Source organism: Schistocerca gregaria, chromosome 3, assembly GCF_023897955.1.
Source record: "Schistocerca gregaria isolate iqSchGreg1 chromosome 3, iqSchGreg1.2, whole genome shotgun sequence".
NCBI lineage: Eukaryota > Metazoa > Arthropoda > Insecta > Orthoptera > Acrididae > Schistocerca > Schistocerca gregaria.
The window spans coordinates 947,546,733-947,572,352 of NC_064922.1; positions in this window are offsets into that span (position 1 = coordinate 947,546,733).

Genomic DNA, 25,620 nt, shown 5'->3' on the forward strand with positions numbered 1-25,620 from the left:
GTTATGTATTCTTCTTCATTAACATTTTTACACTTCCTCCTTTCCTCTATCTTCTCCAGCATCTCATTGGTGATCCAGGGTTTTCTCGCTCTCTTTGTTTCCCTCCCAACTTCACTCTTCAGAATATATAACAAAACCATTTTAACATTTTGCCACTGATCTTCCGCACTTACACTTGTATTTTTGTGTCTCACTTCGTTAAATTTTTTCTCTAACGATTCTCTTACTGCCACGTTATTCTCTTTTAGCTTTTCCAAGTCCCATCTCTGTTTTCTCCTCCCATGCTGTCGGATCTTCTTCAGCCTTGTGCTGATATCTGCAACCAAAAGGTTGTGGTCCGAGTCGACGTCGGCAGCCGGTATACTCTTGGCGTCCTTCACACTGCCCGTAAACCTCTGCTTGACGAGTATGTAGTCTATCTGATATCTGTTCACATCTCCTGGGCCCTTCCATGTGTACAGTTTACTCTCGCTTTTCTTGAGCCAAGTGTTCATCACCACCAAATTATTTCGGTGACAGTATTCCACTAGCATTCCTCCTTTGTTGCTTCTTTTTCCTGATCCATATTGTCCAACAATGTTTGCTTCATTGCCTTGTTCAACCACACTATTCCAGTCACCCATGATTATGGTATTTACTTTTCCTGTTCCTTCAGACTGAATGATGTCTTCTATTTCATCATGTATTTTCTCCGCTTCTTCGTCATCGTGACCTGATGTTGGCGTGTACACTTGGACTATTAGAAGTAACTTCGAGCGCGCCACGTGCTGGTGCATTGCGACCCTTGCCGCTCATGTCGTGTATTAATGACCTTGCAGGCAATATTCATAGCAATCTCAGACTTCCCACAGATGATAAAGTTGGTTCTAAAGACGTACTGTCTGAAAAAAGCTGCACAAATACTGAGCCAGATCATGATGAGGTTTCAAAGTGATGCAAACACTGGCAATTTGCTTTAAATGTCCAGGAATGTAAAATTGTGCACTCCACAATTCGAAAAAAGAACATTACATCTTATGAGTACACTACTAACGGGTCACAGCTGCAGTTATATGAAATGAAACGATCACATAGGCTCAATAATGGGGAAAGCGTGTAGCAGTATCTGGTCCGTTGGTGGAATACTGGGGAAATGCCATCAGTCTACAAACGACACTGGCTACAAATCACTCGAATGAGTCATTCCAGATACTACTCGGAAATGTGAAGTCTATACCAAATGGGACTAACAAGCAGTATTGAAAGTCAGCACGAATGGTCCCAGGTTTGTTTGATTGGTGGGATAGCGTCGCAGAGACGCTGTAGAAAAAAGGTCCAAATGGCTCTAAGCACTATCGGACTTAACTTCTGAGATCATCAGTCCCCTAGACTTAGAACTACGTAAACCTAATTAACCTAAGAACAAGACACACATCCATGCCCAAGGCAGGATTCGAACCTGCAACCGTAACGGCAGGGCGGTTCCAGACTGTAGCGCCTAGAACCGCTCGGCCACTCCGGCCGGCTCAGTGCGAAAAGATGAGATTAATAATGGTATTGATGAATTCTTCTCGGGTTATCAGCCGAGCGGTGGCGTCGTCTTTTCGCAACGTTTCGATGAGTTTCGTACCCATCATCTTCTGGCAAAGTCAGAAGACGATGGGTACGAAACTCATCGAAACTTTGCGACAGGACGACGCCACGACTCGGCTGATAACCCGAGAAGAATTCATTATTGGAATACAATGAGAAAAACTGCACTCGCATAAATAATCGTATTGACACTATATAAAGATATACAGGGTGAAAAGTATTCAAACCGACAAGCTCTGGGAGGTTGTAGGGGACATCAAAACAAATATTTTTCGCTAATGTCATTTTTTCCCATGAGGCTTATTTAAACCGGTGGAGGCCTTATTACGCTCTTCAGTTGTTAGAGGCCGTATTATGATCTTCAGTTGTTAGAGGGCGTATTACACTCTTCAGTTGTAGGCAACTGCTGCCCATCCATGTAGCAGTGCATTGTTTCTGTTTACTAATGGAGCGATACACCTGGAGTGAGTACACTGATATGGTTGGTGCGTGATACGTAGCGCACCACAACGAACGAGCTGCACAGCGGGTTTGTCAACAACAATATCCTAATTGCCGGATCCCGCATCATACGACGTTTGCTGCTGTGTACCAACGTCTGTTAGCAGATTACCTGGACAGGGACGCGGTCGCACGCTAAGAACGCTGCAGTTTGAGGAAGCTGTCTTGCAGCATGTGGAGCGGGATCCTTCTATCAGCACTCGTGCAGTTGCACGTAACATGGGGACGAATCAGACGAATGTTAGAATAGTCCTTCGAGAGCAATTGTTACTTCCATTTCACTTACAGCGTGTCCACAACCTGGAACCAGTTGATATCCACCCAGAGCACAGTTTTCGCGGTGGTACTTGGAACAGTGTGAAATGCATCCTACATTTCCATCCTCTGTGTTGTTTACCGATGAAGCAACGTTCGGGCGTGATGGAGTCTTCAACATGCACAATTCGCATGAAGTGAGGATAACCCATACGCCACAGTTACTAGCGCTCATCAAGTTTGGTTCTTCGTTAGTGTGTGGGCCGGTGTTGTCGGGGACTGTTTAACTGGGCCGTATCTGCTACATACGCCATGTAAATGTGTGTAAATCTTCCCACTGTCCAACAGACCTTGAAGACGCAGCGGTACCGTCCGGTCGCCGTGTCATCCTAACCCCAAGGGGTCACCGGATGCAGATACGGATGGCCGTGTGGGCGCCACGCCGCTCCCCCAGCCGTTGTCAGTTTTCGTGACCGGAGCCGCTATTTCTCAGTGAAGTAGCTCCTCATTGCACCTCACAAGGGCTGAATGCACCCCGCTTGCCAACAGCACTCGACAAACCTGGACCGAAACCCCTCGAGGGATAACCAACCCCAACAGTGATTGTCGTCGATGATCTGACGGGAACCGATGTCACCACTTTGACAAGGCCGTTGGCCTATAAATAATTTAGCACATAATAAGTTTCGTGCGTTTCCTGTAAAACTGAATCTTGTGACATGACGTCTTTAAATTCGCGGAGCTATGTAGAAATGTCTATTTTTGAGACTTGCTCTCAAACATGCCACCCACACTTTACGATAAATTTCTGCATACTTCGCAGGCTAGCACTTCTGGGAGAGAGGATATCATGAAGAAATTACTGAGCCCCGGTGCAGTGCCTGTTCTCAGGATGAATCATTCACCCCATAGTACATTACTTTGAAATCGTCTGACCGATTAGCTAATACTGAGTGGCGGACTAGAAACAGTGAAAGATTTATTCTCCTTGGGAATTATTTTGCGTACCCTTTATCTTTTCCTCACGAATTATCCTCTTACTTGAAGAGTGTGAAGTTTTATTTCAGAATCAGGTAATAGCTTTGTCGCTGAATAAGTTCATTTACACGACTCCGCAAATTAAGTACGGATGCCTTATTCGATTTTGATAAAACCGGTAATTTTACTTGGGAATTTTTAATCGAAATCTGCAAATTATCTACAGAAGATCCGAAACGAATTAAAGAACGAACTGTTTAATTTTATGTGTATTGTTGACTGTGGAAAACAGTGATGTGAGTCAGACACACAGTACGCTGTTCGTATGTTTTGAGTGTACTAGGAGGTTACGTATTAGACTGCCAGAAACATTTCACAGCTTGTACTCATATTTAAAACTGTTTCGAAGGCTCCTTCGTGTTTTGCTGCATCATCTCACTTGAATGTAAAAAAATTCGTAAGCGGCTCAACTCTAAATTTGCGCGACTCGCACAGCGTTTTAACATGCACGTCTGCTTTTCAATGGTCGCATAACGTAGCACGTTCCACTCGAAAATTCATATTTACGTGGAGTACACGTTTTTTTAGCGTCATAATGGAATTTTGGAAGGGGCGGGCTTTCGAGTTGTGCAGGCATAGTGAAGTTCAGTTCAACATTTGTACGTGAAAACAGAAATAAGCTGTACGCCTATTTTACTTGTGTAATAAAATTTCCCTTGCTATAATGTTACAGTTCTGTCAGACCGTCCTCAAAATTGACGTCGTATTTTGCTACAGCACTTAAGAAAGCTCACTGTGGTTGATGATGTAACTGTTGTTGCGGTCTTCAGTCCTGAGACTGGTTTGATGCAGCTCTCCATGCTACTCTATCCTGTCCAAGCTTCTTCATCTCCCAGTACCTACTGCAACCTACATCCTTCTGAATCTGCTTAGTGTATTCATCTCTTGGTCTCCCTCTACGATTTTTACCCTCCACGCAGCCCTCCAATACCAAATTAGTGATCCCTTGATGCCCCAGAACATGTCCTACCAACCGATCCCTTCTTCTGGTCAAGTTGTGCCACAAACTTCTCTTCTCCCCAATCCTATTTAATACTTCCTCGTTAGTTATGTAATCTACCCATCTAATCTTCAGCATTCTTCTGTAGCACCACATTTCGAAAGCTTCTATCCTCTTCTTGTCCAAACTATTTATCGTTCAGGTTTCACTTCCATATATGGCTACACTCCATGCAAATACTTTCAGAAATGACTTCCTGACACTTAAATCTATATTCGATGTTAACAAATTTCTCTTCTTCGGAAACGCTTTCCTTGCCATCGCCAGTCTACATTTTATATCCTCTCTACTTCGACCATCATCAGTTATTTTGCTCCCCAAATAGCAAAACTCTTTTACTACTTTAAGTGTCTCATTTCCTAATCTAATTCCTTCAGCATCACCAGACTTAATTCGACTACATTCCATTATCATCGTTTTGCTTTTGTTGATGTTCATCTTATATCCTACTTTCAAGACACTGTCCATTCCATTCAACTGCTCTACCCAGTCCCTTGCTGTCTCTGACAGAATTACAATGTCATCGGCGAACCTCAAAGTTTTTATTTCTTCTCCGTGGATTTTAATACCTACTCCGAATTTTTCTTTTGTTTCCTTTACTGCTTGCTCAATATACAGATTGAATAACATCGGGGAGAGGCTACAACCCTGTCTTACTCCCTTCCCGACCACTGCTTCCCTTTCATACCCCTCGATTCTTATAACTGCCATCTGGTTTCTGTATAAATTGTAAGTAGCCTTTCGCTCCCTGTATTTTACCCCTGCCACCTTCAGAATTTGAAAGACAGTATTCCAGTCAATATTGTCAAAAGCTTTCTCCAAGTCTACAAATGCTAGAAACGTAGGTTTGCCTTTCCTTAATCTTTCTTCTAAGATAAGTCATAGGATCAGTATTGCCTCACGTGTTCCAGTGTTTCTACGGAATCCAAACTGATCTTCCCCGAGATCGGCTTCTACTAGTTTTTCCATTCGTCTGTAAAGAATTCGTGTTAGTATTTTGCAGCTGTGGCTTATTAAACTGATTGTTCGGTAATTTTCACATCTGTCAACACCTGCTTTCTTTGGATTGGAATTATTATATTCTTCTTGAAGTGTGAGGGTATTTCGCCTGTTTCATACATCTTGCTCACCAGATGGTAGAGTTTTGTCAGGGCTGGCTCTCCCAAGTCCGTCAGTAGTTCCAATGGAATGCTGTCTGTTCCGGGGGCCTTGTTTCGACTCAGGTCTTTCAGTGCTCTGTCAAACTCTTCACGCAATATCATATCTCCTATTTCATCTTCATCTACATCCGCTTCCATTTCCATAATATTGTCCTCAAGTACATCGCCCTTGTATAGACCCTCTATATACTCCTTCCACCTTTCTGCTTTCCCTTCTTTGCTTAGAACTGGGTTTCCATCTGAGCTCTTGATGTTCATACAAGTGGTTCTCTTATCTCCAAAGGTCACTTTAATTTTCATGTAGGCAGTATCTATCTTACCACTAGTGAGAGAAGCCTCTACATCGTTACATTTGTCATCTAGCCATCCCTGCTTAGCCATTTCGGACTTCCTGTCGATCTCATTTTTGAGACGTTTGTATTCCTTTTTGCCTGCTTCATTTACTGCATTTTTATATTTTCTCGTTTCATGAATTAAATTCAATATTTCTTCTGTTACCCAAGGTTTTCTACTAGCCCTCGTCTTTTTACCTACTTGGTCCTCACCTGCCTTCACTACTTCATCCCTCAAAGCTACCCATTCTTCTTCTACCGTATTTCTTTCCCCCATTCCTGTCAATTGCTCTCTTATGCTCTCCCTGAAACTCTGTACAACCTCTGGTTCTTTCCGTTCATCCAGTTCCATCTCCTTAATTTCCCACCTTTTTGCAGTTTCTTCAGTTTTAATCTACAGGTCATAACCAATAGATTGTGGTCAGAGTCCATATCTGCCCCTGGAAATGTCTTACAATTTAAAACCTGGTTCCTAAATCTCTGTCTTACCATTATATAATCTATCTGAAACCTGTCAGTATCTCCAGGCTTCTTCCATGTATACAGCCTTCTTTTATGGTTCTTGAACCAAGTGTTACCTATGATTAAGTTATGCTCTGTGCAAAATTCTACCAGGCGGCATTCTCTTTCATTTCTTAGCCCCAATCCATATTCACCTACTATGTTTCCTTCTCTCCCTTTTCCTACACTCGAATTCTTTCGTCTCCTTTCACTATTTGAATAATTTCTTTTATTTCATCATACATTTCTTCAATTTCTTCGTCATCTGCAGAGCTAGTTGGCATATAAACTTGCACTACTGTAGTAGGTGTGGGCTTCGTATCTATCTTGGCCACAATAATGCGTTCACTATGCTGTTTGTAGTAGCTTACCCGCATTCCTATTTTCCTATTCATTATTAAACCGACTCCTGCATAACCCCTATTTGATTTTGTGTTTATAACCCTGTAGTCACCTGATGAGAAATTTTGTTCCTCCTGCCACCGAGCTTCACTAATTCCCACTATATCTAAGCAGAAAGCACCGTCTAAATATCAAGTTACAATTTATTCAATGGCAGAAAGAAACCTATCCATTTCCCTTTTTAAATTTTATAACCTACCTGCCCGATTAAGGGATCTGACTTTCCACGCTCCGATCCGTAGAACGCCAGTTTTCTTTCTCCTGATAACGACATACTCTCGAGTAGTCCCCGCCCGGAGATCAGAATGGGGGACTATTTTACCTCCGGAATATTTTACCCAAGAGGACGCCATCATCATTTAATCATACAGTAAAGCTGCATGTCCTCGGGAAAAATTACGGCTGTAGTTTCCCCTTGCTTTCAGCCGTTCGCAGTACCAGCACAGCAAAGCCGTTTTGGTTAGTGTTACAAGGCCAGATCAGTCAATCATCCAGACTGTTGCCCCTGTAACTACTGAAAAGGCTGCTGCCCCTCTTCAGAAACCAAATGTTTGTCTAGCCTCTCAACAGCTACCCCTCCGTTGTGGTTGCACCTACGGTACGGCTATCTGTATCGCTGAGTCACGCAAGCCTCCCCACCAACGGCAAGGTCCATGGTTCATGGGGAGGATGATGTAACTAACTGACATGAATGATGTGTTGTCGTCAAGCGTATATATATATATATATATATATATATATATATATATATATATATATATATAATCCATCAACGTCGTATTATCAGTTTTCAAATTACGACATTAACGGCCATATTTCTGTAAAATTTGCAGAATTTCGTATGATATCGAAGTTGGAACGGCAAAAGTATGACGACGTTGACCAAAAACGCGATAAAATGAGTCAACCAACTGGCAACCTATCGCTGCAACCACTCATCTCCATTTGGTGCTTTCCTTTTTCATTTTTACATTTGTTTTCTTCCAACATAGTAGTAGTAATTATATATATATATATATATATATATATATATATATATATATATATATATATATATATACTAAGATGATATCTGTTCTTTCGGACATGTCCGAAAGAGCAGATAGCATCTTAGTATGTAAATAGTTAAGGCTCACCAGCCACTTGACCATCTTCTTCTGTGCGAATGCACAAACAGTGCCCGAACTCTTGCGGGAATCGGCAACGCGCCGCGAGTAATGAGTGTAATGGGCTGGGACACTACGAATGCAGTGCGGGACAATACGTTGAGAATGTGTGTTTCGCAGGAGGCGTGCCAGAGACAAATCCCTGCAGTCGCGCTATCCTCTGGACTCAGTAAAGGCAACATGGAAGAAAGAGCCAAAAATATCAACGGTCTTCATAAATATGTGCAACATGCATTGAAAGCTTGTGTTATTGCAGTTCCTACAGCAGTGGTCCAGACCCAGTGTTCCAAGTTACCAACGCCACAACGATGTCAAGATTGCAAGAGAGACGAAGATCGGAAAACACGATTCTGTTGTGTAGCGTGGCAAGAAACGTGTTTGTAATACACACAGAGAAGAAACTGTTACTGCGAAGTGCATGCAGTGCAAAATTGTACTTGTCTGAAAAGTTGAAAAAAGTCTTGTGTTATTTTCCGCAGTGACTGTTGAGGTACACAGATTATTAATTTTCTGTTCATTGAGTACTGAATTTAGTGAAAGATATAAAATTTTTTGTAGTTTATATATACTTCTAATAACCTGAAAAGCTGTTTTCTATACTAAATAAACATTTTCAATGGCAATAACGAAATCTGAGAACAAATATTACAATAAAACACAATACTCTTTTGCAGTAGTCCAATACCCCTCCCCTACCACCTTCGGATTTGCGAGTCACTGAGCCTCTGCAACAGGCCGAGTGTCCGCCACTGTCCTTCCACAGCTCACTGAAACAGCCAGGGAACTCCGCCCAGTTACAACTCCGTCTTATCTGGTCCACTCACTTCACCGCAATCTGCCAGCCATACACCACTCAACTAAATAATTTACTTCGAAATACGGGGTGTTCAGAAAGTCTCTCCGCAGTGGCGTGTGATTGTTAGCTGTGTGTGCCGTATTATTGTTCGCCTGCCTGGGTAACTTCCCTTCAGGTGGACTCTCCCAGCATTCCACTGTGTCCTTTATCTCAGCCAGCGGCAGTAGTATCGTTGGTGTGTGTAGTTACGTGTTGACGTGAACGTTTAAGTTTGGTTCCTTTGTTCGTTTGTTTCGTTTTTGTCACTGTTAAAATGCTAACCACTGGAGAACGTGTGTTTTTAGTCGAACAAGTGTTCAAAGCTGGCTGTAAATACACAGTTTAAGTTCGTCAAACATTTAATTCAGTTTTCCCAGAGACAACACTCCCACATCGCGATACTGTGCGAGATTTGATTAACAAATTTCGAAGTACGGGTTCTGTGACAGATGCACCGAGAAGTGGTCGTCCTGGCGTTTTGTCTGAGGATAAACTACTCGATATTTCCGATAAAATGTCCACGAGACCGAACAAGTGAGTAAGAAAACTCGTCCAGGAAATCGATGTTAGTGTCTGAACGCCCTACACAGCTGTAAGGAAAAAAAGCAGAACTTGTCCCACACAAAGTGACAGCCCTGCAAGATCTGAAAAATACTGATCATGGTAAGAGACTGCATTACTGTCAACGGTTGAAAAATCTCGTTCAACAAAATGGAACTGATATTCTTAAGGAAAGGTGTGGTTTCATTTATGCGAGTACATGAACTCGCGAAATTCTCGTATGTGGACTACTGAAAATCCATTGTGTAGTCATGAGGAACCACTTCATTCTGTGAAAATAGGAGTTTTGATTGCAATTTGTAGACGTCGGATTGTGGGTCCCATATTTTTCAACGAAACAATAAACGCAAAACAATACTGCAGTGATATTGTGTACCCATTCAGAGGAGAACTTGTGTTAAGTGAAACAATGAACGGTTATTTTCAACAAGATGGTGCAACCGCGCATTTAGCTCGCGTTTCAATGTCACTGCTTGCTGATGTTTTTGGTGATCGCATAATTTCACAGGAACTTTGCCCTCCACGATCGGCTGACCTAACACCACCTGACTTTTTCTTCTGGGGCGCAGCGAAAGCCATTGTCTTTAAAAAACCGTCCAAAATCCATTGATGAATTGAAAACTGCAATATCCACTTTCACTGCTTTTGTTACATAATAAATGTGTCACTTTGTCTTTGGAAACATGATTAGACGAATTGAATTGTGTATTCAACAACAGGGGGGACACTTTCAACATTTAATGTGAAAATTTGTAAGTAAAAATGAATATTAAATAAATTAATAGCTTGTATTTCACTGAGTTTCATTTCGGCATATTCACTGCGGCATACGGCACGTGCGGCTAACAATCATACGGCACTGCGGAGAGACTTTCTGAACAGCCCGTGTTGTGCTTAGTGGACTCACCGCTCGTATCACAGTGACCTATCGATCAATTCTTTCTTTTAGTCAAATTCTAAATTTCTTTTTCCCCTAATCGATTAGTTCGAATTCATTTGTTACCCGATCCCACCCCCCTAATCATCAGCATTCTTCTTCAGCACCACCATTCACAAATTTTATATTCTCTTCTTGTCTGAACTGCTTATCGCCCACATTTCGCTTTCATACCATGCTTTTCTTACCATCGCCGGTCTACATTTTTTATCCTCTGTACTTCGGCCATCATCACTTATTTTGCTGCCCATACAGCAAAACTCATCTACTACTTTAAGTGCCTCGTTTCCTAATCAAGATCCTTCAGTATCCTTGTTCACTTGAGTTGAAGTTAGAGTTGTAACCTCGTTTCAAGACTCTGTCCAAGTCTGTTACCTTCTCTGACAGAATCACAATATCATCGACAACTCTCGAAGTTTATATTTCTTCTCACTAAACTTTAATTCCCATTCCAACTTTCTCCTCGGTTTCTTTCACAGCTTGCTCAACGCACAAATTCAATAACAATGACGATAGGCTACAACCCTGTCTCGCACTCTTTTCAGCCACATATTTGTCCTTTTTGGAACTGGAATTATTGCATTCTACTTAAAATCTAAGTTTTTTTCGGCCGTCTCATATATCTTGCACACCAAGTGGAATACTTAATTTATCTAAATAACTTTTGTTTAACAGTTTTGAATAGTTACTACGAACTCTATTCGCTCATTTATTACTTTCAAAATACCTGCTAGCTTCTGTCAGTTTGTCATCAATGCATCCCGTTGTCACAGCTACAAAAGTGCACACTCCAGATGCATGTCATGACAATTCTTTTTCTTTTCCTTACCAAGCAATATTTCTACTAATAATTGTCTTCTTTAATTGAAAGCAAGTTTATCTGTTGGAATCAAAAAAGGTTCAAATGGCTCTGAGCACTATGGACCTAAATCTGAGGTCATAAGTCCCCTAGAACTTAGAATTACTTAAATCTAACTAACCTAAGGACATCACACACATCCATGCCCGAGGCAGGAATCGAAACTTCGACTGTAGCAGGCGCGCGGTTCCGGACTGAAGCGCCAAGAACCGCTCGGCCACCGCGGCCGGCTGTTGGAATCATTTTTCTGATTTACGTGAAGGATCTTGTATCATTAGTACTTGGAGAGCCTGAATAACTAAATTTATCAATTTTTTGTAATTCATGTACTTATTCTTTGGATGCGTTCATCTTGCATTTTATTTGATTACTATCTGAATTTTGTTTCGTATTATTATAATTAACTTCGAAAATTTCTATAGTTTTTTCGCTATCTCCTGTTAGTATACTAATCATGCGTTGATAATATACACAGAATAGTAATCAAAAAGAAAAGACTGACAATTCTGTAAGGAAATACTTGTAGATTTACATGCTGTTGTTGTTGTTGTTGTTGTTGTGGTCTTCAGTCCAGATATTGATCTGATGCAGCTCTCCATGCTACTCTATCCCGTCCAAGCTTCTTCATCTTCAAGTATAACTGCAACCTACTTCTTTCTGAATCTGCTTAGTGTAGTCATTCCTTGGTCGCCCTCTACGATTTTTATCCTCCACGATTCCCTCCAATACTAAACTTCTGGTCCCTTGATGTCTCAGCTTGTTAAGCTGTGGGACAAATTCCTCTTATCCCTAGTTCTACTCAGAACCTCCTCATTAGTTTTGTGAACTACCCATCTAATCTTCAGCATTCTTCTGTAGCACCACTGATCCGTGGTAAAAATTGCTGTTTTGAAGAGCGCGCCGCAGCGCCTAGTATGAAGCAGTCGCCCTCCGTTTCTGGCGGTGGCGCCGCTGTGGCAGTCGCAGCTTTGGTGTCTCCCTCTGGTGGGGAAGCGGAAAGGTTGCCTGTTCAGGTGCATTTAAGGGGCGCTATGAGCTCGCCAGTTAGTCAGTCTGGGTGAGTCAGTCGGAGTCAGTCTGGGTCTGTCTCTCGTCCGCATTTTGTTAGGCAGTTAGTGGCTGTCCGTCGGTCGGAGTACTAGTATGTCTGTCGTTCGATCAACCTTTAAAGCCGGCAGAATGAGAGTATTTCCACTCCGCCAGGAAGAGGACTCAGCGAGTGATCGCCCGGTCGGGGCTGAGTTCCTGCATCTGAGTCTGCGCGTTAGGCCGCCAGTCTGGTCGAGTTGCTCGGGCAACGGTCATTGGCGGTTGGATCGATCGGTTGGTCGGTCGCGCGCTGAGACACGAGATGACTTGCCCGCCTTGAGCGTCGGCGCACGTGAGGCGAGGCCCACGAGAAAGACGGGTGCGGCGCGAACGTCACGGAGGTAGTCCTGTACTCGCTCGCTCGCTCAGCTCAGCAGACAAAATGCGTTTCTCAACCTGTTAACTCGCAGCTGGGCGTGTAAGTACTAAAGAGAATTGCATCTTTCACTGGAATCTGCTATTATGAAGTCTTACTGATTAACGATACTACAGCACAACTTAATTTAAGATCAGTACTCTATATCAATAGTATAACGGCGTGTTTATAGCATTTAGTCTCTTCTGCTTAACAATACTCATTACATGCTGGAAGTGGTGCCTTATGCATCTGATAATCATTTTAGCACGATTTCATTTTATTCTACGCCAGTACAGCCGTAACAAATTATAAGTAGGCCCGTGGACTTCACATCATTATAGGACTAATAACAGTAAGATGGAAAAACTAGTAGAAGCCGAACTTGGGGGAAGATCAGTTTTGATTCCGTTGAAATGTTGGAACACGTAAGGCAATACTGACCTTACGACTTATCTTAGAAGCTAGATTAAGGAAGGGCAAACCTACGTTTCTAGCACTTGTAGACTTAGAGAAAGCTTTTGACAATGTTGACTGGAATACTCTCTTTCAAATTCTGAAGGTGGCAGGGGTAAAATACAGGGAGCGAAAGGCTATTTACAATTTGTACGGAAACCAAATGACAGTTATAAGAGTCGAGGGACATGAAAGGGAAGCAGTCGTTGGGAAGGGAGTGAGACAGGGTTGTAGCCTCTCCCCGATGTTATTCAATCTGTATATTGAGCAAGCAGTAAAGGAAACAAAAGAAAAATTCGGAGTAGGTATTAAAATCCATGGAGAAGAAATAAAAATTTTGAGGTTCGCCGATGACATTGTAATTCTGTCAAAGACAGCAAAGGACTTGGAAGACCAGTTGAAGGGAATGGATAGTGTCTTGAAAGGAGGATATAAGATGAACATCAACAAAAGCAAAATGAGGATACTGGAATGTAGTCGAATTAAATCAGGTGATGCAGAGGGAATTTGGCTAGGAAATGAGACAATTAAAGTAGTAGAGGAGTTTCGGTATTTGGGGAGCAAAGTAACTGATGATGGTCGAAGTAGAGAGGATATAAAATGTAGACTGGCAATAGCAAGGAAAGCGTTTCTGTAGAAGAGAAATTTAACATCGAGTATAGATTTAAGTGTCAGAAAGTAATTTCTGAGAGTATTTTTATGGAAGTGAAACATGGACGATAAATAGTTGGACGAGAAGAGAATAGAAGCTTTCGAAATGTGATGCTTCAGAAGAATGATGAAAATTAGATGGGTAGATCACGTAAATAATGAGGAAGTACTGAATAGGATTGGGGAGAAGAGAAGTTTGTGGCACAACTTGACTAGAAGAAGGGATCGGTTGGTAGGACATGTTCTGAGGCATCGAGGGATCACCAATTTAGTATTGGAGGGCAGCGTGGAGGGTCAAATCGTAGAGGGAGACCAAGAGATGGATACACTAAGCAGATTCAGAAGGATGTAGGTTGCGGTAGGTACTGGGAGATGAAGAAGCTTGTACAGGATAGAGTAGCACGGAGAGCTGCATGAAACCAGTCTCAGGGCTGAAGACCACAACAACAACAGTAAGATTCCACAATAGCGGATTCCAGTAGGAGATTCAGTTTTCGTTTGTACAGAGACGCCTAGTTGCGAGTTAACAGGTGTGGAAACGTAGTTTGTCCGCTGATTTGAGCGAGCTAGTGAGCGCAGAACCACCTTCGTGACGTACGCGCCGCGGCCTGTCTTTCTCGTAGGCCTCGATGTGAGGTCGCCACGTGAGTCCAGCGGGCCGCGCCGTATAGCGAGGGGTAGTGGCTTCACGGCCGACACGAGAGCAACAGGAGTCAACCCACGAAATCGGTCTGGCCGGTGCGAGCTGCGACGCCGTTGAGACGGGAGATCGGCGCTCCTTCCTGCGTCCGTTGAAGCCGCTGGCAGCGGACGGTTCTGGAGAGTGATTTGGAGATGCTGCGCCAGGTCTTCTCGAGAAATCGCAGTTTATTAGAAGTTAAGTGATTGCTGATATGTTGTGTGATTTACTCTTGTTAGATTTTACTTGTTTTTTTTTTTTTTTTGTCAGTCTCTCGTCCCCAGCTTGCACGTCTGTTTCTCGTTCACATTTGTTAGGCAGTAAGTGTCTGTCTGTCGTTTGGAGCTGCCTCTGTCATGTTCGTCGTATTTGTGTGTTAACGAATTTATTGCTTGAAGCGTAACGGCCTAATTCCTGAAATGTGTTTATATCTTGCCTATCATCTCGAGAGGGGGTATATGTGTACTGCAGAGCATGTTTGGTCAACCTTGTATGATGTTATGTAAGATTGCATTTCATGGTATTTTATTTAAATGGTCATTTTAGTATATAAAGTTGCCACCCTTGCACTGTAAGACTTTTCTTAGAAGTTAAAATAAAGTGCACCTTCGGTGGCAAGTTTATCTTTTAATTTTAGTGTTTTGTGCCATTTCCAACCCTCCTATGGGGCGCACAGTTTGTGTGCTTGTGTGAATTGTTAAAACTTTTACTTTAACGTAATCTCGTGTGTTGCAGATTTGCACCAGTGTAGTCTTTCAGAGGTTGCTGTGAGCGATCATGGCTACGGCCGTGTCAAAAGGGAGCAGCAAGGTTCTCAGCCCGAAAGCTCGTACACTCAAAATTTTTTTCTTTCTGCCGTTGAATAAATTGTAACTTGATATTTAGGGGGTGCTTTCTGCTTATAATTTTAAATCTGTTCCTTAAAAAAAAAGCTAATAGGAATAAAATTCCCATTTGTTAAAAGTAGTTTCATTTTGATTTCATCCGTTACTCCCTGGCACTTACTTCCACGCTCACATAGTGTGATTAAATGTGTTAATGTTCTTGATGAATCGCTAGTAAACAAGGTAAATTCTTAAGGAAAAGTTTTGAAAGTAAATTTCACGGTACAGCCACATTTCGACAGCTTGTATTCTCTTCTTGTCTAAACTATTGATCGCCCATGTTTCACTTCGATACATGGCTGCACTCCATACAAATACTTTCAGAAAAGACTTGCTGACATTTAGATCTATATTGGATATTAACAAATTTCTCTTCTTCAGTAACGCTTTTCTTGTCATATCCAATCCACCTTTTATATCCTCTCTACTTCGACCATCACCAGTTATTTTGCTCCCCAAATAGCAAAACTCATATGCTACTTTAAGTGTATCATTTCCTAATCGAATTCCTTCAGTATACCCTGGTTTAATTCGACAACATTACATTATACTTGCTTTGCTTTTGTTTATGTTCATCTTATGCCCTCTTTTCAAGACACTGTCCATTCTGTTCAGCTGGTCTCCCAGGTCATTTGCTGTCTCTGACAGAATTACAATTTCGTCGAAAAACCTCAAAGTTTTTAATTCTTCTCCATGAATTATAATTCCTATCCCAAAATTTTCCTTTTTTTCCTTTACTGCTTGCTTAATATACAGATTGAATAACATCGGGGATAGGCTACAACCCTGTCTCACTCCCTTCTCAACCACTGATTCCCTTTCATGTCCCTCGACTCTTATAACTGTCATCTGGTTTCTGTACAAATTGTAAATAGCCTTTCGCTCCCTGTATTTTATCCTTGCCACCTTCAGAATTTGAAAGAGATTATTCCAGTCAACATTGTCAAAAGCTTTCTCTAAGTCTACAAATGCTAGAAACGTAGGTTTGCCCTTCCTTAATCTAGCTTCTAAGATAAGTCGTAAGGTCAGTATTGCCTCACGTGTTCCAACATTCCTACGGAATCCAAACTGATCTTCCTCGTGACTTTTTAAACTGATAGTTCGGTAATTTTCACAGCTGTCAACACCTGCTTTCTTTGGGACTGGAATTACTATATTCTTCTTGAAGTCTGAGAGTATTTCGCCTGTCTCATACATCTTGCTCACCAGATGGAACAGTTTTGTCAGAACTAGCTCTCCCAAGGCTATCAGTAGTTCTATTGGAATGTTGTCTACTCCCGGGGCCTTGTTTCGACTTAGGTCTTTCAGTGCTCTGAGAAATTCTTCAGCGACGCATCGTATCTCCCTTTTCATTTTCACCTGCGTCCTGTTTCCTTTCCGTAATATTGCCCTCAAGTACATCGCCCTTGTATAGAGCTTCAATATACTTCTTCCACCTTCGTGCTTTCTCTTCTTTGTGTAGGATTGGTTTTCCATCTTAGCTCTTGATATTCATACAGGTGGTTCTCTTGTCTCGAAAGGTCTCTTTAAGTTTCCTATGGGCAGTATTTATCTTACTCCTGGTGTTACATGCATTTACATCCTTACATTTGTCCGCTAGCCGTGCCTGCTTAGCCATTCTGCACTTGCTGTAGATATCGTTTTTGAGACGTTTGTAGTCCTTTTCACCTGCTCCATTTACTGATTTTTTATATTTTCTCCTTTTATTCATTAAATTCAATGACTCTTCTGTTACACAAGGGTTTCTATTAGCCCTCGTTTTTTTACCTACTTGATCCTCTGCTGCTTTCACTATTTCATCTGTCAAAGCTACCCATTCTCTTACTGTATTTCTTTCCCCCATTCTTGTCAATCGTCCCTTATGCTCTCTCTGAAACTCCCTACATCCTCCAGTTCTTTCAGTTTATTCAGGTCCCATCTCCTTAAATTCCCACATTTTTACAGTTTCTTCAGTTTAAAGGCCGGCCGCGGTGGTCTCACGGTTCTAGGAGCACAGTCCGGAGCCGCGCGACTGCTACGGTCGCAGGTTCGAATCCTGGCTCGGGCATGGATGTGTGTGATGTCCTTAGGTTAGTTAGGTTTAAGTAGTTCTAAGTTGTAGGGGACTGATGACCTGAGATGTTGAGTCCCATAGTGCTCAGAGCCATTTGAACTATTCGAATCTTCAGTTTAAACCTACAGTTCATAACCAATAAGTTGGCTGAGTACTATGGGACTTAACTTCTAAGGTCATCAGTCCCCTAGAACTTATAACTACTTAAACCTAACTAACCTAAGGAAATCAGACACATCTATGCCCGTGGCAGGATTCGAACCGGCGACCGTAGCCGTCGCGCGGTTCCAGACTGAAGCGCCTAGAACCGCTCGGCCACACTGGCCGGCTGCACATCTGATCCTGGAAATGTCTTACAATTTAAAACCTGGTTCCTAAATCTCTGTCTTATCAGTATATAATCTATCTGAAACCTTCCAGTATGTCCAGGCCTCTTCCATATATACAACCTTCTTTCATGATTAAGTTGTGCTCTGTGCAAAATTCTACTAGGCATCTTCCTCTTTCATTCCTTACCCCAATTCTATATTCACCTAATACTTTTCCCCTATGGCTATTAAATTTTCATATCCTTTCACTATCTGAATAATTTCTTTTATCGCATGATGCAGTTCTTCAATCTCCTCATCATCTTCGGAGCTAGTTAGCATATAATCTTGAACTACTGTGGTAGACCTGGGCTTCATGTCTATCTTGGCTATAATGTTCATTCACTAGGATTTGTAGTAGCTTATCCGCGATTCTATTTTTTATTCATTACTAAACCTACTCCTGCATTACCCCTATTTGATTTTGTATTTATAACGCGGTATTCCTCTGACCAGAAGTCTTGTTCCTCCTGCCACCGAACAGTAATTCCCACTGTATATAACTTTAACCTATTCATTTCTGTTTTTAAATTTCTAACCTACATGCCTAATTAAGGGATATGACATTCCACCCTCCGATTCGTAGAACGCCAGATTTCTTTCTCCTGATAACGTCGTTCTCCTGAGTAGTCTCCACCCGGAGGTCCAAATGGCGACTATTTTACCTCCGGAATATTTTACCCAAGAGGTTGCATTTACGGTACGGCTAACTGTATTGTTGAGGCACGCAAGCCTTACCACCAACGGCAATGTCCCTGATTCTCGGGCTTTACATACACCAAACTATATACTATGGGGGTAATGCAGGAGTAGATTTAATAATGAATGGGAAAATAGGAATGCGGGTAAGCTACTACAAACAGCTAGTGAACGCATTATTGTGGCCAAGATAGATACGAAGCCCACACCTACTACAATAGTACAAGTTTATATGCCAACTAGCTCTGCAAATGATGAAGAAATTGAAGAAATGTATGATCAAATAAAAGAAATTATTCAGATAGTGAAGGATGCAGAAAATTTAATAGTCATGGGTGACTGGAATTCGGTAGTAGGAAAAGGGAGAGAAGGAAACGTAGTAGCTGAATATGGACTGGGGCAAAGAAATGAAAGAGGAAGCCGCCTGGTAGAATTTTGCACAGAGCATAACTTAATCATAGGTAACACTTGGTTCAAGAACCATAAAAGAAGGCTGTATACATGGAAGAAGCCTGGAGATACTGACAGGTTTCAGATTGATTATATAATGGTAACACAGAGATTTAGGAACCAGGTTTTAAATTGTAAGACATTTCCAGGGGCAGATGTGGACTCTGACCACAATCTATTGGTTATGACCTGTAGATTAAAACTAAAGAAACTACAAAAAGGTTGGAAATTAAGGAGATGGGACCTGGATAAACGGAAAGAACCAGAGGTTTTACAGAGTTTCAGGGAGAGCATAAGAGAGCAATTGACAGGAATGGGGGAAAGAAATACGGTAGAAGAAGAATGGGTAGCTTTGAGGGATGAGGTAGTGAAGGCAGCAGAGGATAAAGTAGGTAAAAAGATGAAGGATAGTAGAAATCCTTGGGTAACAGAAGAAATATTGAATTTAATTCATGAAACGAGAAAATATAAAAATGTAGTAAATGAAGCAGGCAAAAAGGAATACAAACGTCTCAAAAATGAGATCGACAGGAAGTGCAAAATGGCTAAGCAAGGATGGCCAGAGGACAAATGTAAGGATGTAGAGGCTTATCTCACTAGGGGTAAGATAGATACTGCCACCATAAAAATTAAAGAGACCTTAGGAGATAAGAGAACCACTTGTATGAATATCAAGAGCTGAGATGGAAACCCAGATCTAAGCAAAGAAGGGAAAGCAGAAAGGTGGAAGGAGTATATAGAGAGTCTATACAAGGGCGATGCACTTGAGGGCAATATTATGGAAATGGAAGAGGATGTAGATGAAGATGAAATGGGAGATACGATACTGCGTGAAGAGTTTGACAGATCACTGAAAGGCCTGAGTCGAAACAAGGCCCCCGCAGTAGACAACATTCCATTGGAACTACTGACGGCCTTGGGAGAGCCAGTCCTGACAAAACTCTACCATCTGGTGAGCAAGATGTATGAGACAGGCGAAATACCCTCAGACTTCAAGAAGAATATAATAATTCCAATGCCAAAGAAAGCAGGTGTTGACAGATGTGAAAATTACCGAACTACCAGTTTAATAAGTCACAGCTGCAAAATACTAACGCGAATTCTTTACAGACGAATGGAAAAACTGGTAGATGCGGACCTCGGGGAGGATCAGTTTGGATTCCGTAGGAATGTTGGAACACGTGAGGCAATACTGACCCCACGACTTAACTTAGAAGCTAGATTAATGAAAGGCAAACCTACGTTTCTAGCACTTGTAGACTTAGAGAAAGCTTTTGACAATGTTGATTGGAATACTCTCTTTCAAATTCTGAAGGTAGTAGGGGTAAAATACAGGGAGCGAAAGGCTATTTACAATTTGTACAGAAACGAGATGGCAGTTATAAGGGTCGAGGGACATGAAAGGGAAGCAGTGGTTGTGAAGGGAGTGAGACAGGGTTGCAGTCTCTCCCCGATGTTATTCAATCTGTATATTGAGCAAGCAGTGATGGAAACAAAGGAAAAATTCGGAGTCGGTATTATAATCCATGGAGAAGAAATAAAAATTTTGTGGTTCGCCGATGACATCGTAATTCTGTCAGAGGCAGCAAAGGACTTGGAAGAGCAGTTGAACGGAATGGATAGTGTCTTGAAAGGAGGATATAAGACGAACATCAACAAAAGCAAAACGAGGATAATGGAATGTAGTCGAATAAAGTCGGGTGATTGTGAAGGAATTAGATTAGGAAATGAGACAATTAAAGTAGTAAAGGAGTTTTGCTATTTGTGGAGCAATATAACTGATGATGGTCGAAGTAGAGAGAATATAAAATGTAGACTGGCGATGGGAAGGAAAGCGTTTCTGAAGAAGAGAAATTTGTTAACATCGAGTATAGATTTAAGTGTCAGGAAGTCATTTCTGAAAGTATTTGTATGGAGTGTAGCCTTGTATGGAAGTGAAACATGGACGATAACTAGTTTGGACAAGAAGAGAATAGAAGCTTTCGAAATGTGGTGCTACAGAAAAATGCTGATGATTAGATGGGCAGATCACATAACTAATGAGGAAGTATTGAATAGGATTGGAGAGAAGAGAAGTTTGTGGCACAACTTGAACAGAAGAACAGATCGGTTGGTAGGACATGTTCTGAGGCATCAAGGGGTCACCAATTTAGTATTAGAGGGCAGCGTGGAGGGTAAAAATCGTAGAGGGAGACCAACAGATGAATACGCTAAGCAGATTCAGAAGGATGTAGGTTGCAGTAGGTACTGGGAGATGAAGAAGCTTGCACAGGATAGAGTAGCATGGAGAGCTGCATCAAACCAGTCTCAGGACTGAAGACCACAACAACAACAACAACTATATACCGAACCTTCTCCCAACAGAGGTGCTGAGAGAGCACGATTTTGTGAGCAGCGGTGAGTGAGTTCGTGGAAGAGTTTGAATGTGAAACCGAGAGAGATTCCTTTCAATACAGAGCAGACGTGGCTCGTGGTTTCCATACTGGGGAAGGGTGCGGCGTTTATCGATCGGAACCAACCTAGAAACCAGGCTACACTACAGATCAGTCTGTCAGTTGATCCAAGGTTTCAGGAGGGGATGATGGGGCAATATCAGACTCTAGTCAAACGTTTACATACTGTATTTTCATTCCGTTTCGTAATCAACTATTAAATAACATCGAGAGCTAACTCCAAGATAAAACCTACAGATGGGTTATTTATCCCCCAACATCACATTTCCCGACAGTTTATCCCAGCAAATCGAATTAAATGACACTTTCTGAAGAAATAGTTAATGTGGCGTACGTTAGCTTCGCCGCATGCATATTTTTTTTTTTTACTTTCAGTTCTAAACTTCAGACGCTTAATGTTTTCTGCGCTCAGACCGCGGCGTTTATGAGTTCGCGAGACGAATCATTTATGTTTCCATGACGTCACTGATCTTGACACGGCTTGCATGAGCAACCCGAGCAACCTCCATTGTAATTTACACACTGTATTTATACATTTTAAGTGATATAGCGCAGAGAACTGGTCATCTGCATTGCACATGTTCTGTTAAAACCTAATTTATATCTTGCCTTGATTTTCACTGGTTTTTTACTGATCCGTGTTTACATCAGGTCTGGGCACACCAAGTCCCTTCTCTTTCACCATAACCGCATGTTCCAAAATTTTACGTGATAAACTGCACACTTAACTCACGTGTTGTTTTAGAACTCATGGTAAGTTGTAGTTATTTGCAACAAACTAAAGCTCAGTAACCTCTTGCGTAATACACCCACAAAAAGAAACGTGCTAATAATGCACTTTCTGCAGCCAGCAAGCAAGCAAACTGAAGTAACGGCGCATATTTCGGGCAGGGGGTATATTTCCCGCCCTATCTCCTCTAATCATTCGTGAAACCCTCGCTAGGTGGTGATACTTATGTTATTGTACTGTAGAGCACTCTAGCGAGAAATTTCCAAACTTATTCCAACGGTGGATAGAGCAGCCAATGACAGAAACAAAAACCCATATAAAACACTATCAAAACAATAATACTAACCGTCGGCTAATGGTGCGTCGACGTCTAATAGAGATATGCAGAGACAGAATGATGATCAGGTCATGCAGAAAGTGTCATCACTTCTGTGTCTAAGCTGGTCGTAGGTTGTGATCCAAAAATACACAGTACAGAGACAGATGCGATGACACTTTCTGCAGGACCTGACCATCATTTTGCAGGACAATGCTCAAGCACGTACGGTGCAAGCTGTTACTGATTTGTTTGTCTGATGGGACTGCTAAGTGCTTTACCACCTACTGCACTCCCCTGACTTGAACACTTCACGACATTCGCTTCAGAACTGCTACAAATTCGTCGGGCAATAGACGGCGCCGCTCGAACTGTCAACACAACTGGCACTGCTAAGAGTATCCTACGACTTCCACATCGATGGCAACGGGCTATACACAATGCTGGTGACTATTTTAATACTCAGTAAAACTTTGAATACATCTATTTTGCACGAGCTGTAAATAAATAGATGCCACCATTAAATTTCCAATCCTCATACACAGCTCTAAAACCGGCAGCATATTTACAACGTGCATTCCATAATTTTATAGACCAGCACGTCGATACTTTCGCCGTCGAATTATCCATACATTTTTCAATATATTTGCAGCCGGTGATGATATTTTTTACATGTCGATATATCGAATTTACCGAACTATCAGTTTAAGAAGTCACAGCTCCAAAATACTAATACGAATTCTTTACAGACTAATGGAAAAACTGGTAGAAGCCGTCTTCGGTGAGGATCAATTCGGATTCCGCAGAAATGTTGGAACACGTGAGGCAATACTGACTACGACTTATCTTAGAAAATAGATTACGGAAAGGCAAACCTATGTTTCTAGCATTTGTAGACTTAAAGAAAGCTTTCGACTATGTTGACTGGGATATTCTCTTTCAAATTCTAAAGGTGGCAGGGGTAGAATACGGGGAGCGAAAGGCTATTTGCAAATTGTGCAGAAACCAGATGGCAGTTAGAAGAGTCGAGCTGCATGAAAGGGAAGCAGTGGTTGGGAAGGGTGTGAGACAGGGTTGTAGTCTCTCCCTAATGTTATTCAATCTGTATATTGAGCAATCAGTAAAGGAAACAAAGGAAAAATTCGGAGTAGGTGTTAAAATGCATGGAGAAGAACTAAAAACTTTGAGGTTGCCGATGACATTGTAATTCTGTCAGAGACAGCAAAGGACTTGGAAGAGCAGTTGAACGGAATGGACAGTGTCTTGATAGGAGGATATAATATGAACATCAACAAAAGCAAAACGAGGATAATGGAATGTAGTCGAATTAAGTCAGGTGATGCTGAGGAAATTAGATCAGGAAATGAGACAATTAAAGTAGTAAAGGAGTTTTGCTATTTGGGAGCAAAATAACTGATGATGGTCGAAGTAGAGAGGATATAAAATGTAGACTGGCAATGGCAAGGAAAGCGTTTCTGAAGAAGAAAAATTTAACATCGGGTATAGATTTATGTGTCAGGAAGTGGTTTCTGAAAGTATTTGTATGGAATGTAACACTGTATGGAAGTGAGACAGGGACGATCAATAGTTTAGACAAGAAGAGAATAGAAGCTTTTGAAATGTGGTGCTATATAAGAATGCTGAAGATTAGATGGGTAGGTCACATAACTAATGAGGAGGTATTGAATAGGATTGGGGAGAAGAGGAGTCTGTGGCACAACTTGACTAGGAGGAGGGATCGGTTGTTAGGACATGTTCTGAGGCACCGAGGGATCACCAATTTGGTACTGGAGGGCAGCGTGGAGGGTAAAAATCATAGAGGGAGACCAAGAGATGAATACAGTAAGCAGATTCAGAAGGATGTAGGCTGCAGTAGGTACTGGGAGATGAAGGAGCTTGCACATGATAGTGGCATGGAGAACTGCATCAAACCAGTCTCAGGACTGAAGACCACAACAACAACAACAACAACATCATATCGGTTTCCAGATATTTTTTAAAAAATGGCAACAGTCCTTGTAGCTATAGAAAAAGAAGCGTTACGTAGTTTTCGTTCAACTTTATGAAACGTTTTCGGGGATATTATTTGCAAGATCAGGAAAACAGAAACGGATTAAACTGCATTGCGAACGGCCAAAAATCGTTCTGTGACCAGTAGGAACAGCGAGAACAGCTGACGCTTGGCAGGTAAGCTGTATCGGGTGAGTGGAAGAGACGGCTTTGAAACTCGACGCTGAGCGGACTCCGACGCAGAGCTTCGCAGAACCGCCACCTTGCTGGCAGGTAAACAGGCGCGGCCCGCGGCCCGTGTCCTCGTGACATCCACGCAGCACGCGCTGTGGCTTACGGGGTCAAGGTGACAGACACACCGCGAAGCACAGAGGCGCATCACGCCCGGCGTGCCGCGCTGGATCGACCTCCAGGAAGAGGGGCAGTGGGCAGCCGTCCAGCGCAAGAGGCTGCTGGAGCCGAGAACAAGCAGTGTGTCGTGCCCAGGTGTCATACAGTACAGAACTGAAGACACTTGGAAAGGCGAGTGTGTGTTCCACAGCCTTTCATGGTCACGTTTTTCACGGAGCAAACGACTGCTCATTGGTGTACAACATTGACACTATCTGGACAAAAGTTTCCGTGCACCCTATGCAATGCGGACTCGTCCACTAGATATCACGAGGCGTGGAGTATTGTGTCGTCAGTAAAGGAGCAGTAACTGCAAGAGAGATCAGTGATTTCGCACGTGTACGTCGCAAAAAAAAGTCAATATCGTCACTGCTCTACATCAATGGAAATGTTATCGATGATGGTGCCACTAAAGCGGAGTTACTAAATACAGTTTTCCCTAATTCCTTCACGAAAGAAGACGGAGTAAATATTCCACATTTCGAAACCACAACAGCTGTTAGCATGAATGACAGAAAAGTGTGAAACTTCCTGGCAGATTAAAACTGTGTGCCCGACCGAGACTCGAACTCGGGACCTTTGCCTTTCGCGGGCAAGTGCCCTACCAACTGAGCTACCCAAGCACGACTCAGGCCCCGTCTTCACAGAATCTCATTCTGGGGACAGAAAAGTAGATATCTTGGTCTTGCGAAACAAATCACTTAAGACAGGCAAGTCTTCCGATCCAGACGGTATACCAATTAGGTTCCTCTCAGAGTATGATACACACTCTATAGCGCCTTTCTTTCTTAGCAATCATATCCAATCGCTCACTTGACGAAAGGTCTGCTCCTAAAGACTGGAAAGTAGCACAGGTCACACCAATAATCGACAAAGGAAATAGGAGTTAGCCATTGAATTACAGACCCATATCACTGA